This window comes from Abrus precatorius, unplaced genomic scaffold, assembly GCF_003935025.1.
Source record: "Abrus precatorius isolate BTA unplaced genomic scaffold, Abrus_2018 Scaffold7, whole genome shotgun sequence".
Classification (NCBI taxonomy): Eukaryota; Viridiplantae; Streptophyta; class Magnoliopsida; order Fabales; family Fabaceae; genus Abrus; species Abrus precatorius.
Window position 1 is genome coordinate 30490023 of NW_020874417.1, and position 17517 is coordinate 30507539.

Genomic DNA, 17517 nt, shown 5'->3' on the forward strand with positions numbered 1-17517 from the left:
CAGTAAGCAAGCTATCAATTTTCATAAAACAATTACATACTTTTACTCTGATTTCCTTTACTATTTTTGAGAAAGTAATATATGAGTGTGTTTGAGAAGCTGTCTCAATTTTAGACCAACTTATAATTAATGATTTATGATTTAATTTAAATAAATGTTTAATAAACAAATTTCTTATACAACCAGCATGTTTTAGACGTTACTTGAATTAGCGTTTAACTTTAATACTTATTATTATTATTATTATTATTATTCATTTATTTTTATTTTTAATAAAATACATAATCTTTAAAATAAATTAGAGCTTAAAATTAACTAAATTTTTTTTATTATAATGACTTGAAATATTTTAGTTATAAAATAAATTATATAAATACATAAATTATATTTGACGTCATTTTACATTATTAAATACTTCTGATTTAATAAGATAACTTAACATCTTCCAATTTTCAGCTGATAACTTAAAAATTAAGTTTTTAACGTTTAAACTTAATAGTTATTTTTGTTAATCATAGCCATCGTCAATATTCTCTAGTTAAACACAGTTAGAGGAAGAATGTTACCCTCTTCTGTAATTCTGGTTTCAAGTTTTGAATGAAAATGATTCGGTCTTCACAGCAACACAATATTTTAATCGATGGTATAAGAAGTTAAATAATAAGTTTGCAAAGATCTATTTAACATGCCGTGATTAGCTCCTTAGTTTGCTACGTTAATTATTTTCTAACCTTAAACAATGAACAATTAGTCATTGGCCCCTTGGCTTTTGTAAAATAATTCACTAAAACGGAAATTAATTTATACAGAGAACGTACTGTGTATCATAGTTGGCTTGAAAACGTGGCTTAAACTTGAGTATATGGTGTCCGCATGAGAATATTTCCAAAGATTGATGATTGATAGAAGCACATGATTGAGATTGATTAAAATTATGTGTGTAAAATAGTTTCCACATTAGGATACATTCAAAATTTGCACTATGATACTCACTTTTCAGTCAGACGTGGAGACAGATGAATTTTCATCTCTTTTAACATTTTTTAAAGCATAGGGACATGTTATATTTGACCTATTTATATTTTGCTTGGAAGTTGACAAAGAGATTGCAAACCATGGTGAATCAACAAATACAGATAAGGAACTAAAAAGGACCACTTTTTTCTCAAAACGTATCAGTTGTTATCGCCATTTTGGATGATAAAGTTAAACTAATCTCACGAGTTTTCCATACAGAAAAGTGGGCTTAGCTTTGTCTTTATATAAGTATTTTCGTACGTAAGCTCGTGGAACTTTGAAATTTTGATGTCGTAATTGAAAGAACAAATTTAAAATCTCTTATTAAAATGTATTTCAGTAATTAAGGTAATAAAAGTTGATATTACAAGTTAGAAGATATTCATTTCAACTTTAATTAATTAATAATGCGGAACATACATACTTGAAATGTTACAACTAAATTTTATCTTTGCAGGTTATTTATGACCAATTACATTTACTAAAATGAACTTAATCTATCCATGAATAATGATAATGATATATGTTAAAGTTTAGATCAATATTAATCACCCCACAAAAATCAACAAGGTTGAATATGCAAATGTTAAGCAAATCACATTTTCAATATAAAAGTTCCAAACTCATCCTTTTGAAATTGTTTAAAGTGCTTAACTTACCAAAGCATTGCATATGATTATCCTCCATCTGCGGAAATCCTGTGGTGTGGACCTCACAGTAGAGCAGATTGAAGGAATGTCTACTCAAATTTACGTTGGAGAAGAACAAGAAAGATTGAAAATCTTGGTGGCCCGATAAAATACTATTATATCAAAATAATTATATAATATATTATTTATTAAAAATTATTTTATTTAATATTACCTGTGCAATATATAAATGAAAAAATTATTAGTTGATTGTAATTTTTATTAGAGAGAAGTGAAAAGAAAAGCTGGATGAAAAGGATTTAAAAGTCAATAAAAAAACGAGTCCCACATAAAATAAATTTAGATCCTCTTCGACATCGCTGTCCTTTAAAGAAAAAATATATAAATTATATTGATAATTATAAAATATGAGTTTGATAAATTATCGTGCATTTAATTTTTATCAAATTTCAATTCTAAATTTACTGTTAAAAAAAATCTTAATGACAAAATATAGAATATCCAGCAAAGTAATACTATATCCAACAAAATATGGAAATGGGTGAGTTCAAGCTTTACCATAGTTTTGATTAATCTTAATTTTATAAATTAATTTTAGTTAAAAGTAAATTTACAGTGAAGTGATTTTGATCAAAAATAATATTGAAATGTTTTAATAAATTTTTAAATGTACAATTGCAATGATATGAAAATATTATTAAAAATTAAGTTGCCATTAAAATTTGAATTAAGCAACTGGAAGAATATGCATATCCGTATCTCAGCTTTTGTTGCCATCAAGCATTGTTTATGCACAATAAGTTTTGTATAGATTATTATAAATCATCACGTCAACGAACTGTTAATAGATTCTATTTGACAATTCTATTATATACAAGACATTCATATCTCACACATGATCTCTTCATACCGTAGCATTCGTGTGTTTAATTAAGTGTTTATTAATTTTATTAATTATGAACGAATTTCATTTTGTAGAATTTATTTTAGTTGAAAATAATTAAATTTAAAATTATTTATGCGTAAAATTCCTTTAACACAAAAGAAAATACAATATAATATAATTTTTAACCTAGCATAGAAAGTTTTTTTTCAATTAATTCAACATTCATTTTAGGGCAAAACTATGTTTCGCCAAAAGAGTAATTTTTTTTTCTTCCTTAAAAATCACGTAGGATCCAATTTCAAACAAAGCTATCGCCTATATTTCTTGATCATAAAGTAAATAAATAAATGAAGAAAAAAAATCTGAAAATAGTATGAATGTAAAATATAATGGAATGAAGTGCATGACAAAGAGGATGCTTTTTTGTTTTTATTTTTGTTTCCAATGATATACTTAGATGTAAGATGAAACAGAGAAAAAAATAATATAAAAAAACGAGAAATAAAGAGAAAAATATTTGACTATGTATGAGCTGAAATAAAAAAAAATGATAAAAAAATTTCTTTCATTTGTTTTGATGAGTAAAGAAGAGTATAAAAATGAAATATTTATAAAAAAGAGTATAAATATTTTGAATTATATTAAAAATATCTATAAAAATAAAATTAAGTTAAAAAATTAAATTTTTTATATTTCTTAATTAAAAAATAAAATAAAAAAACCTGCACCATCACTACTCATCTCCCTTTGGTAAGGATTTTATTTTTCGTGGTGAAGCACAGTCAAAAAATAAAATAAAAAATTCTTCCCTCCGTTTTACATGGATGATTGAAACAATAGAAATTAGAATTTTTTTGCAGTTGTCTCTTACCTGCTATTTTTGTAGGATGGAAAGAGGGCATAAAAGAAGGTGTATTGTTAAAAGATAAAGATGACAACTAAGAGTGAAGTGACACTTGCTACAACTGCATCAGATCAATGTCTCTTCGTAAAAAAGACAAATAACAAATAGCAGAGATACCATACACACCTTCATATTTTTATATAAAATACCAAAAATATAAAGTCAGCTTGTCACTCTGTAGTCACCATCCACCATCCAATTAACAACATACTCTTTCTTTTTTCTCTTTTTTAACCCCCAACACAAAACACAACACAAGTGTTTCCTTCATAAGAAATGATTCCCAGGTTCAAATAACACCATTTTGTTCACTCCTGTTTTTACATCTGTCAAAAAAGTTTATGTATCATGTTCAAGACTATCTTAATTTTAGATCATGTCTCTAACACCCCCCCCCCCACCCACCCTTTTTTCTCTCTTCTGAAATTTCCAAGGTTCATCACCTGTTTTGTAAATAATTCCATAACATAAATTCATTCAAAGAGCTGTTATTATTCTGTGGGAACAACAGTTTCAGAAATGTTAATTGTTTTATTGGGTATGTAATGGATGTTTCTTTGTTAAAGGTATAAAATAATAAGTTAGATCCGATAATATTAGATGAGATATCTAGACACTTACAAGTTTTTTAATAATTTTTATAAATATAAGATCCATTAATTTAATTATTAAATTATTTTATATTATGTTTCTGATTATTTGTATAAAATTTTATACAATTTAAATATTCATAAATATTATTTAAAAATTTATTATTTACTTATATTTTAAAAATATAATATCTGTTCAGATAAAATAATAAAATAAAATTCTATTAGTTTTAATTTTGTATAAAATTAAATTACTTAACAAGAATTTTAAAATTAATAATTGAATTTATCAATTTTATATTTCATGAAAAGTTATTAAATAACATAAAATAATAACTTTTTTCAACTCAAAGAGATTAAAAGTTATTATTAATGTGTGGAAATTAATAATTTAATGCTATTTAAAATTTAGAAATAATATAAATATTTTTAATTGAAATTATAGAAAATTACAATGATAATGTGTTAAAATTAAACTCAAATTATAAAAAATAAATTACAAAACTAAATATGTTGCCGTTATATTCTTAATATATGGTAATTTGTCGTTGATATTATTATAATTATTATTGATAAAATAAATGATCTTAGGTTATTTTTTGAGTTGAAAAGGTAATATTTTTCTTCTTGTTTATTAATTTTTGGGTTGAGGTGTCATATTTTTATGGAGATAAAAAGAAGGTCGATACGCAGAAGGAATTGAAATAAGTGATTTTTTTAACCTGAACATGGTATAATACCTAAAACAAACTCCTTAACTTGATTTAAAGCTTAGTTAATAGTTTAATAAGGTTAATCTTTTCTGCAAGCCAATGTGTTTGAACTTTTTTTTAAACCAGCACAAATATATAATTGTTGGATACTATACATTAAAAATAATTACTATACATTAAAAATAATTACTATGTTATTGTTACTGTTGGAATTTTTGTTAATTATATTTGTTTAAATAAACCTATCTAAACCCTGGCATTTTGAATTAAATGAGTTTTTAAAAAATAATTATCATAGCTTATGTAATAAATTGGTTTAGGTCAGACCAAATGAGGACTTGATCATATATAGCCCTTGACAAGCCACTTTATGTATTCTCATTCTTATCATTAGTTCGATGTTTACTTAAAGAAAAACTTCTGTTTTACAAATAATTATAAAAGTATTATCATAATTTCTTCTCTTTTCTTTTTTTCAAAAAATGAATCTCTGAATATAAGAAATAAAATACAAGACAAACGATATAATAATATTTTATATTTATAATAAAGTAAAATATTTATTTTTTAAGAATCCTAACATGACACAACATTCCCATGATATATATTCAAGATAATCAGCTTTCTTATGGTAAATTTATGAGTCAAATTTTAAAATTTTAAAAAGGAAAGACATGAGATATAATTTTTTCTTGGAAATTAATAGAATTACATAATATTATAAAATAATTAAAAAAATAATACATTAAATACATATTAGTCAATTATTTTATTTTAAAAATCATTAAATTAAAAATAAAAAACAATATTTCTTTCTTTACCTTCCAAAACCTAATTCTATGAATTCAGTTTAAATTTCAGCATATGAGTATATACTCTCAATCATTAAACCAGTTTCTTCTAACTTTTATTATAACCCATTTCATTTATATATTAATTTAGTCTCATTTAAGCTTTAAGCTAATCATCCAAATGAAAGTTGTGGTTGTCGCCAAAAATCATATTCGGCTATTATTGGGATTAAAAAATTAATAGGAACATACTGTGAACAACAATAAAAGTGAAATGTTGTCCCATTAATGTCTCCTAAAATTGCAATATTTGGATCCAATTGCCACCACAACACACGCGTTAATTTAAAACACTATGTGAATTATTGTAACCTTATAGTTTGTAAGTTTGTTGGTGCCTTTTTGCATTTGATCTGTTTGCTTGAAAAAAGAAAAGAAAGAATCTGGAAGAGTCTTATACCATTTAGCAAGCAACATAATGATACTCCTACACAAGAAGACACGAGGACACTGCAGTTTGCACATAGCAGTGAAGAATCTTACAAAATTTTCCATATGTGGAGAGTTTTGAGCGTCATAGATGACGCAAATTCATTTTCTAGTTGAAGAATTTACAGAACCCTTTTTCTGCACAACCATCAAACCCTTCAAAAGGACAACATGCAAGCACAATGCTTCTGCAAACACCTCTTTAATGATGAGAAAAACATGTACGAAATTGAATTTTGAAACACAACCCTTTGTACATATGTTGTGCATCATTCTTACCCATATCAACTTCCACATGAAAACTGAAAACTTTCTTACACCTAGACAGAAAACAAGGGAAGAAATTGTAAAGGGTCTGCGCTGTGGTTCATATTCATATATATGTGATCCGTTTGAATATGTTGGACGGTAAAAATATGAAGAAAAGATCTACAATTTTCACCATAAGGGAAAGAAATGAACTGAGAATTGAATCATAGAGAAAGATGCAAAGTGAAATTGATCCTTAGATATATAAAAAAGCAAATGATATTCCCATCACGAAAGTGAGACAGGAATAGTATAGAATCTACTTTCTCAGACTTGAAGAGTACAATTAATCTGCCAGCAGAGGCATCAAACACTGAGGAAGCGGGCCTAGCCAGCACCTTACATCATATGATTACTCTAATAATTTTATTCTCTCTCTCCATCTCTTTCTTTCTCCTATATAACTGCAGGTTACTTTGCATCAATCGGTAGCTTGCCCAGTTGCCTTGAGGAAACTATCTATGTTTTGCAGAGTTAGAGTTGCTATCTTACCTAAGCTTTTCTACATGTTTTGTTTTAATGATATATGATGGAACATTGATTAAGGAAATTAATATAGAAATTTTTTATCAAATGATTCAATTTATATTATTTAAATAGTTATAAAAGTAAAGTTAATAAATAAATTAAATAATTTTAATTAGTGTTTTAACGAAATTTGTTAGCATGGTCCTTTAATATATTAAATACATGCATTGTTAACAACCAATTAAAAATGAAAAAAAGTTATACATGTGAATAGAGTGGTTTATTTTTCCCATTCAGAATGAAAATATTCCGCTGATTGAAACAATTAAGTATAATACAATAAGATTGCAAGTGCAGTGAAATGTTAAGGGGGGAAGAAGAAAAACACAAAATCCCAGAATTGATTTCCCCAGGAGGTGTTAGGGTGTGGGTGGTCCCACTATAGCCTGACCAATAATGTCCTTTTGTAAGCTTTTGACCTGCTTTGACCGTATACCATATTCCCTGCAAACCAATTGAAAGTAGAGAGAGAGAGTGGTCCATTCCTTTTTGTATGAGATTCCCCAGTGGCCATAATGATAATCCACCAGCTGCTACAATCATGCTTTTACTTTTCCCAGGATCCTTGCCTTTTTTACTTTGTTCAAGCCCTGGCCAGACATGCGTGTGTGTATCACAGACACCTACCTAAGCTTAAAGAGTGATTGAGTTGAGTGTGAATGATGACTAAGCTTAAGGAGAAGCAAGCAAGCAACCAAAGCTCATTGTCTCCTATACGTGTAGAGGCCCACAACTATGGCTACCCCATTACCCAGATAAGCCTAAGCAACTAGAATAATGCCATCCATTTTACCTATGCTCAGCTATTATTTGATTCATATATAGCCCCGTATAAACAGGAGCATCATTAGACTCTCTGTGCTCTTCATTACCATAGTTTAGTTTAGATTATTTCAATAATCCCAATATAATTAAATAATTTTTTTATTTTCTTCAATCGTGCAACCCGTTAATAATATATTTTTCCAAAAAGTAGTTTTATGGTTAAAATAGCTAAGACCCTCTTCATTAATATATTAACCAGCATCCAGATTCTACATTTTCATATCTCATGTACAAAGACGAGCTACAATACATTGGTTACCCAGGCTTGTTGCGGGTAAAAATTATCTAAGAACAAAACAAAAATATTTACTGCTGCAAAAATATTGATCATGCAAATGGTCAATTAACCGTAATATAATAATATTCATGTTATCACTAAATGTTAGTACAGTAAACATATTAAAGAAGTTTGTTACTATGTATGATTATGACACAATGTTGCTTCGTTTTAGCTTATAGTTTTGTTAGTTATTAAACATAGGTCATTTGAATGAAATTAATTTCCATGAAAAATAACCGATAAAATGACAGTTCATCATCTCTACAAAAGCATTGATTTCATATTTTCCTGTTTGACTAATTCCGTATCCATTAAATACAGGCACAAACGGCCCCTAATTTAGGAAAAAATGAAGGCATTTACCCAGAAAAAGGTATAATAAATTAAGAAACTCATCTTTTACAGGACAGTGATCACGTTATGATTAAATATTTTTCAATGATTTTAAGACTCAAACCCCTGGTTGATGCAAGGAATCATATTTTAAATGGAAATGCCATGAGAATAACCCCTAAAATATTTAAAATTTTATATATTAGGTGATATATAGGATTAATTAATGTTGTCCATCTAAAAGAAAATAAATTTGAAATTGTTCTTCCAGAAAAACAACGATCATGTATCTAGCCAATTAACTCCACATATAAATATATACTTACTAACTACTCTTAAAATAAAATAACAACAATATTAATAATAATACTAACGAATGCCTGTGTATAACTGTATATATGACACAGTATCACTTCTTTTTAGGCTATTCTTGGTATAATCAGAGGTCATATGAAATGTCCATGAGACAGACAAGCATGGCAACAAGAAGGGTGAGAAAAAGGCAGCAAGTAATTTTTATAACTTCCATGATAATTGTCAGGAACAGTTCTAATTTACCGTAACTTGGGCTTCTTGCGGATTTCCCATACCCTCGTTTCAAGTGTAGGGAATGATTATCAAATTGAAGCCAAACACAAGAAAAAAAAATTACACCCACATGTGAGCCCCCAGCTGGTAAATGAGGGAATATGTTCCCCCACTTAAGGCTCTGCAGATCACATATCATGCATCACATACAAGAACCCTAGAAAAATCTCTTCGATTCAAGATTTTTTCAATGATGAAAAAGGAAGATAAAAAGATGTACCTTTGTTCAGTCCTGAGGAAGCACAACCTGTGCCTTTGAAAATGACAATGCCGTGCTTTGTTGAATAATTGGCCTATATATATAGACTGTTTATTGACCTCCACTAGTTGGTACAATTATGATTAACAAGAAATGGAAGAAAATTATCGAATAAAAAATAACATACTCCTACTCTTTTATAGTACTACAAGGCTCATAAAATTAAAATTTGATCACGATGATCTCCATGTATGTACATGGAATATGCTTGGCTCCTCATACGCCATCCACAGCGGTCATTGATACTCCGATGAGCTCTGCAAATGGCATACAGGGAGCCAGGCACATACGCATATGTATGCATGATGTGACACAAATAAAAAACTAATTTATAAGATATATGCAAGCAAATAATTAAATATAGTACAAAATAATATTTTTAATTTCTCTCCCTAAATTTAATTACCCTCAACAAATCTCTATTCACCCTATGGTTACATGTAGTATTTGTGCATGATGCATGAATATATAACCTTTTTTGGGGGGGTTAAGTTAAGATATTTTGTTTCATGTATAGAGTGAGTGGAAGGACATGAAGCATGCAGCATAGAGAGGAAGAGAATTAAGGAGAGAGTAGTATAGAGTAAGAGCGAAGGGGGTATATATTGAAGGAGGGGGGAGCACAGGGAGATCTATAGAGGATGGAGAGAGGGAGGGGGTGGAACTAGGTCATAATCAAATGGGTTTGAAAGCCCCACAAAAACCCTACTGAATTGGCATAAAACAAGCAAACCAGTGGGCTAAACATAGGGGGATTAAGGTCTGGCTAATAATAGTGGGGTTTGTGTGTGGTTTTCAGAGGGAAAGGAGGAAGATGTGGGGTTGTGGTTGCACCCTGAAGCCAAGTTCCCCCCACTAAATATAGACACCAACAGAGGGAGGGGTAAGAGAGAGAGAGAAATGAGTTGGGTTACTAACCACGCAATTTCCTAAGCTAGCCTTATGTTGTTTGAAATCTCCTTTTCTGGGTCGTAAAGCTAAGTGTGCTTTTCTCTTCTCTGAAGCTCATTTTGTCTGGGAGTGCTTGGAGGACATGGATTCCTCATCACTCAACTTTCTTTAAATAAAAATAAAGCTAAAGAAAGATAAAGGAGGGGAAGTATTACCAAAATGTGCCTTCTTTTTCTTTTTCCGCCATTACCTGTTTCTTTATCTACTTTATTTTTTTTGGGTTTTGCCCTTTGCTTTTTTTTGCAATCATATTTTATTACCAATTGATTATACTACTACTTCGTTCCAGGGACAGCTTTGCACTAACCCTTTTTTGTTTAGATTTCAGAATAATCCTAGCCCGACCTTGTCACCTAATTCTCTACTTTTATTTCTGTCCACTCAGTTTTATAGCAACTCTTATTAGCGCCTTTAATTGCGTGTTTTTCCTTTTTTGCTCTAACATGCTACATTTGTATATACATTTGTTTTACGGGAGTTGTTGGGTATGTAGATTATGTCCCTTCCAAAACTTCAACTGTTAACTTAATTCTTCATTTTATATATATTTATTACATTCACTTAATTATTAATTTTTAAAATATTAATCTGTACATTACTGTTCAGAATGATAAGTTATATAATACTTTTTATTAAAAATTATAATATTAAATAATAAATATTTACTATATATAATTTATTATCTTGTGCAATATTGCCCAAGTTAAAAAAAATTATTTTAAAAAATATCCTCATATTAATTAATAGCTGTAATTGAATAATAATATTGATTTTGATGAAATGGTTACGCACGCCTTGCGCAGCAAGCAAAACAAAGATTTTCCCTACTTATTTGTAAATTTGGTTATATATACATCAATAAAAGATTCAATATTTGAGGGAAATTGAAATGAAAAGCAAGGCTATGACTTGTGAGAAAAAGGGTGAGAAATTGGGAGACACGAAGGACTTTGTGATGTGATTTACAAATCGATTATATATTTTGTCCGTTTTAATTTTGCTATTACTTTATAAAAAGCAATAATGTGTATATATAACGTTGGTGGACACATTCTACAATTTTTGACAAATAATCACTTTGACTGACTTTTGTTCTGGAAAAGTAAAACATTCAACCCATGAGCGCAATCATATCACACTGCTTAGAATACGGGGAAATTTATATAAAACTATTAAAAAATCAATGAAAAATCATGGTGTTTTAGACCCTACCCTAATTTATTTATATTTAGTATGACACTGCACTGTTAATGACAACAAAAATTACGGTAAAAAGTATATAAAGTCATGCAATATCAACAAAAAAGATAAAAGTGATGAGTGTGTATAAAAATAAAATAGTATTTTTTTATATTTTACATTTACAAAATTGTATTAACATTTTATGAATTATTAATTATAATTAATTCATATAATCTACATCCATTCTACTTATTAATTAACTTTTATTAATTAAAAAACATCTAGAAAATACTTTTCATGCTAATGCTATATGTATGATTTATGTTATTGATTTAAAAGAAGTAAATAGAAAGTAATTAAAAAATAATGATTTTTTTATTTGAATAAATAATAAGTAAAAAGAAAAAGGAAATACAATTTTAAATTTTCTTTCTGTCTTTAAATGACTTTTTATCTTTTTATTTACTTTTTCACCTGTCTAAACATAGTAAAAGTCTTAATGATTACAGCATGGAAAGATAGTCAAATTGCTTTCACCATCTAATTGTATTCAAAACTTTTAAATTACAATGGGTATTACGTAGAAGTTTATTTTTATTTTCCCATCATGCATTAAGATGAGAAATTTTTTTTTTCTGTTTTTCACAACCTTGTCTTGTAAAAAAGAAAATTAGAAATAAAAACAAAACCAGAACAGAACGTGTATGTCTTTTACACTAACACTGTGTGTGTAAAGACAATAAATTGATAAAACATAATTTTTTAGTGACCAATGCCTGGCCCTTCCCGCAATAGGTAATTTTAGTATTTGATTGGGCATCCAATAAGCAAAAATGTGAAACTAACCTTTGAATTAGAGATAATTGCTGGGTAAAATCCTCTTAACAACATTAATGATTTTAGAATTTGAATCTTTAGTATATTATAAGTACAGTTTGTTAAGAGTTATAATATATTTCCATTGCAACTAATTACTTTTGGGTTTCCTTCAATATTTTTTTAATCCCCATTATACAGCTCATTGGCCATAAAATCTACTCCTTTTCTTTCCCTTTCTCTCATATGTATATTTCTTATTTTTCTTAATTTTTGTTTAGAAGTGTGGGTTCCGTTTATTTTTTTCTCGTGTAATTGGAAAATTCTATAGGGCGTGTATGCATTAGTTTATAGTTTATTTATAATAACAATAATAATGTTACTGAAATAGCAAGCTATGTAGCAGAGGGTGTTCTGTGGCCAAAATTACCCTGTGTGATTGATCTACGAATGGTCGATATCTTTAAGAGAATCTTTGCCTGTCAAAATATGGCCACCAATAGAATGTTAGGGTTGACAACGAAAACAACAGGTGTCAGGTTCATCTTCCATTTTCAACCTTTTTGTTTACTTCTTACACTTTACACAGCTGTGAATTAGTTTCGGTGTACAGAAAATAGAACAAAAGAACGTGATAAGAGATCTTGATTTTTGTTTCTGCTTAAGATTTGGATTTGAATTTAGCTGTACATAAATATCAAGAAGATGGGTTTTAAAAAATAAGGAATGAACATTAGGATGTGACATTATATGACATTAGATTGGGAATCCCAAACTACTTATATCTGCTTTCCTTTTCTTCCCTCTCTGTCTTTGTATATATTTGCTGTCTTCAACTGCATTGCTATATAACTTTTCACTATAACTTGAAATCACTTTCAAATTCAAAGGTACCATACCTTTATACAGGTACAAATTGTTGCAATTAGATCTTAACTTGTATGTTTTGAAGAATACAAACAAATCTGATGTGATTTTTTTCTTTGTGAGGGGCAAGGAGAATATAGTACTAATCCCTCTATCATTTTTAATTAGTTGGGCGGTATGACACCTTTATCTTTATGAGAAAAAAAAATAAGTATTAGATTGCAGTCAAAAGTCAATAACTTTAAGAGATTTAAGAAATTAAGTATTGTTATCATGTCTTAAAGGTGTTAGTAAAAATTATTAAATAATTTTTTTTATTAAAGATTACATCAAGATACATTGATAGCAATATTAAACTTTATTTTATTTTTTTATATCACAGGTATTTTTTGCAACTCAAATTAAAACAGCTCTTTACTAATTAATCTACAATAATTTTATATTTGTTTATATGAATTTTTTTACTTTAATATTTTGTACCGGGTGAGTGTCATTTTCCTTAACAATTAAAAGTTAAGTACTTATACAATATTACAAATTAACATATCAAGCAATGCAATATAATATATGGGCAGTACAGTGGGACACGGACTATAACAGGAGACGTATAAGCAAACCCTCAGATACGTACGAAGCATATAGAAAATAAAGTAAGAAAAAAGGTGAAAAGGAGGAAATTAAGTTTACAGAAAGCAAAACAATGTGAATGGAAGAAAGCAATGAAAAGTTAAATTTTTTTTCTTGCTTTCTTGAATAAATAATTTAAGGTATGAAAGTCATCTAGCTACCTTCCACAACGGTTTGGGAGACAAACTTTTTGAAGGAAAAGATAAGTGATATGTGTTTTATGATATTTTCCATCTTTGCCCTTGGTTTGTACTTTTTTTATTTATACAGTAAGAAGTGAAGCTTGTGGTTATTTAGTATTAACTCTTAATTACCACTTATGATAAACTAATGACTTTTTTCCCTCCCCTAAAAAACAACTACCGCAAAATAAACATGTTTGTTCTTACTAAAGTTTTGCGATGTATCTATCAAGCCTAAGGATAACTTTTCCACTCTCTCTTGCCTTCCCCTTTCTTTGAAACAAGTTGACTGATAAAAGTAGGGTTTATTTCTTAAGCAAATCACTTTAACTCGCTTGTTCCCTTCTTTAAAACGATTTGATGGACTTAAAAAATTTGTAACTCAATTCCATTAAACCTTGCGCGATTAGTTGTATATAAACTGGAAGACAAAAAAAAGATCAATTTATTGGATTTCTTTTCAATGTTCAACCATAATAACTGGCCTAACAACTAATATAACTGTAGGAATTGTGATAATTATTTGAGATTTCATTTATCAACTTACATCATTATTTGCATTGTATTATATGAAACCTATAATTAGCTGAATATTGACCACTCTTACCTTGATAAGAAAACTAGTAATACCCCTCACAAATAATATGACAACTAACGTTAATGTACTTAATGTTTTTATCGAAACTAGCATTGATAGCAATGCGTTATGTTCAGTGTAAGAAAATTAAAAAGCACATAAAACATTTTGCAACATATAAATACCATTGTAACTTACAAATAGCAGCAGTTCACGCCCGGGAAAATGTAGCATTATTTGCTATTTTTTAAATCTTTAGAAAATGAGTGAATGGGTTTTTGAGTGATACATATCAACTAAATGGTCCGTGCCAAATGGAAAAAGTAAAGTTCAATAGCGTAAACTTAAACTTGAAGGGTTTTCATCAATTTAAACCAAATAAAAAACAACAAAAATGCATGGAACCGGCCACTCAAAATATTTTCACTTCATAATTGTAGGATATAGCAATCATAGGATACAACGATTAAACATAATTTTCTAATACATAATTGTCGGATATAACAGTTATAGGATACAACAATTGAACATAATTTTCTAATACATAATTGTAGGATACAACAATTAAACGTTAATAAAAACCAACATCAGGAAAAGGGTCACCCCTTTGCGGCGTAGCTCAATGGTTTGACACTTTAACCATTGAGTTGGAGAGGGCTTAGTATTCAATAATTAATCTGAGAACAGAAAATATATATTAAGTACAGACTTCATTTGGCAAATGGTGATGTCAAGGTATGGTCCAGCAACTTCCAATGTTAACTCTAAAAAATACTTTATGGTAAATCTTTTATTTAAAAATCATTATTTAAATAGTGTTTAATAGTAAAGGTCTTAGTCAACTCATTACTAATTAGAATTAAATCATTCACATAAATCAACAAAGCAGTATTGAGAGTATCTTTTTATTCGGTGAATAGCAAGGGATCAACCCAGATGTAGCATAGTGTCCATAAGAAGTGGATAGATTTATGTATATTAAAAAAAACAAAATAAGTAATTACTAATTTATTGGAAAAAAAATCCTGATATGTATAATTGTTTTTTAGATATCAGAGTGATATCTTTAGACCTCTTATTATAAGATTAGCCTAAGCTCAATTTAATGAATGATAATTATATCCGCATAAGTAGGAGATACGTGAATTGCACGAATTCACATCCTTTCCTTCCTTTCTAGCAAGAGTTTTCTGCAGCTATACATCCTATACTTTCTCTTATTTTCTTTTATTTGTGCAAAAATTAATTCAATAACTGAAATTTTATAGAACACTTATTGCATAAAAAGTTTGCTAGATAAAATTAAAGCTAGAATATTGTCACTAGCTAATTGGATGCAAGTAGTATATATGAACTAGATTCAATTTTGAGTCTGGTCCATCAAAGTTTGTTGCTGTTGGTTTGCTTTAATTATTAAAGGAGAATTTGTCATTGAAGAAGCACCGAGAAGGATTTAAAGAAATTGAGACCCAAGATCACATCTAGAGAAAAAAGCATTGGACATACAAATAAAATTATTCTCTAATACCACAAAAGATTTGATGGATGTAAGAAAATGAATAACTCGTTTCAGCTAACACTTTTTTAATATGTTATGTACAAGCTAGGAGACATATAATTATCAAATGAAAGAAATACATTTTCCATCACATTTTTGTTAATATATTTTAATTATTAATTAAAATTTTCTGAATTTAAAAATTTAAGTGAGTTTTACTCCTTATATAATGACTCTAATAAATAATTTTACTATAAACCACGGTAAATTTAAGTCAACAATAAACAATATGTTGTGAAAGGTATATTAATATTTCTTTGTAAATAATTATAACCTCATTCGTCAAGTTACATATGCATTTGCATCATTTTCTGATAATCTTTTTAACTAAAATACCAATTTTCTATTACAATATGTGAATGTTTCATCTGGTTCTTCTCAGTTCGTTTTAAGTTAAATAATTATTTTTTATTTGCAAATTTAGGCAAATTAAATTTATTTATAAAAAAATAATCATATCTCTCTTGTTGCATATATTTTTCTAAGAATATCATATCTCATGTTTGTTTGCTGTTTTTGATTATCAAGAAGTTTTATTGTAGGTGGTTGGTTGTCTTGTCCTTCGAGTAAGATGCATGCATCTAATCAAATTATATTGGATTTCAAAAAGTGTTTTTGTTTTAAAAGCCTTGCTAAAGTTGATTGGCTCACGTTGATGAAAAAATGTACTGCCAACTTTACAATGTGTTTGAGTGAAAGATTACAAACATAAGTTTTAATTATATGAAGTGAAATAATTTATATTTATTTTTTTATAAATAAATTTATAGTAAAATTTAGCATGAAATTATCACTTTAAATAGCATTAAATTTTTTTTTTTTTTCATTTCCATCCAAATTTGTTTTTGGTGCAAACTTAATATTACTTTAGACCCCACACACTGTAAAATCAAGTTCTAATTAACCGCTCAAGAGCTTGAGTTTAGAGGGCGCCTCATGTCCTGTACCCACCCTCCCCCAAAAAGAAATACACGAAAATAATTACTGATGAGAAATAAATTAATATTTGAATTAAAAATTAACAGCGTGTTTATTTTATTTTGTTTTTTAAAATATAATTTTCTGAAAAAAAATATATTTAAAAGCCGTGATACTCATACAATTAACAAGAATTGTATTTTTCTTAAATTTAATAAAAAATTATAAGATGTTTATGGTTTCGAATATTTCTGTCTAGTCACACACACCAAGTGTGACTGATAACCCGTAATCATTTAGGAAATGACTATTAAAATTCGTAAGAATGAGAAAATTGAATTTAAATATAAAAATATTATGTACCAAAATAAGATATTTTAGAGAAAAGCATAAAAATATAAAAATAAAAAGTTATTGTTAATAATTTATGAATAAAAAATAATTAATTAAAATTAAAAATTGTCATTATAATATTAAACTTTTGTAATTTAAAAAAAATCTCATATTTTAATATATTAATTAAAAAGAAGGGAAGAATGAAGGTTTTTATTAATTATTTTAGGGTTTAAGTAGATATGGGTAGTTTCTCAATGAAGAAATAGTTTGTAATGATTTATAGTGTGCAATTGAGTGGTGGCAGAACTACATATATCTGGCGTTGGAGTGAAATGATTATG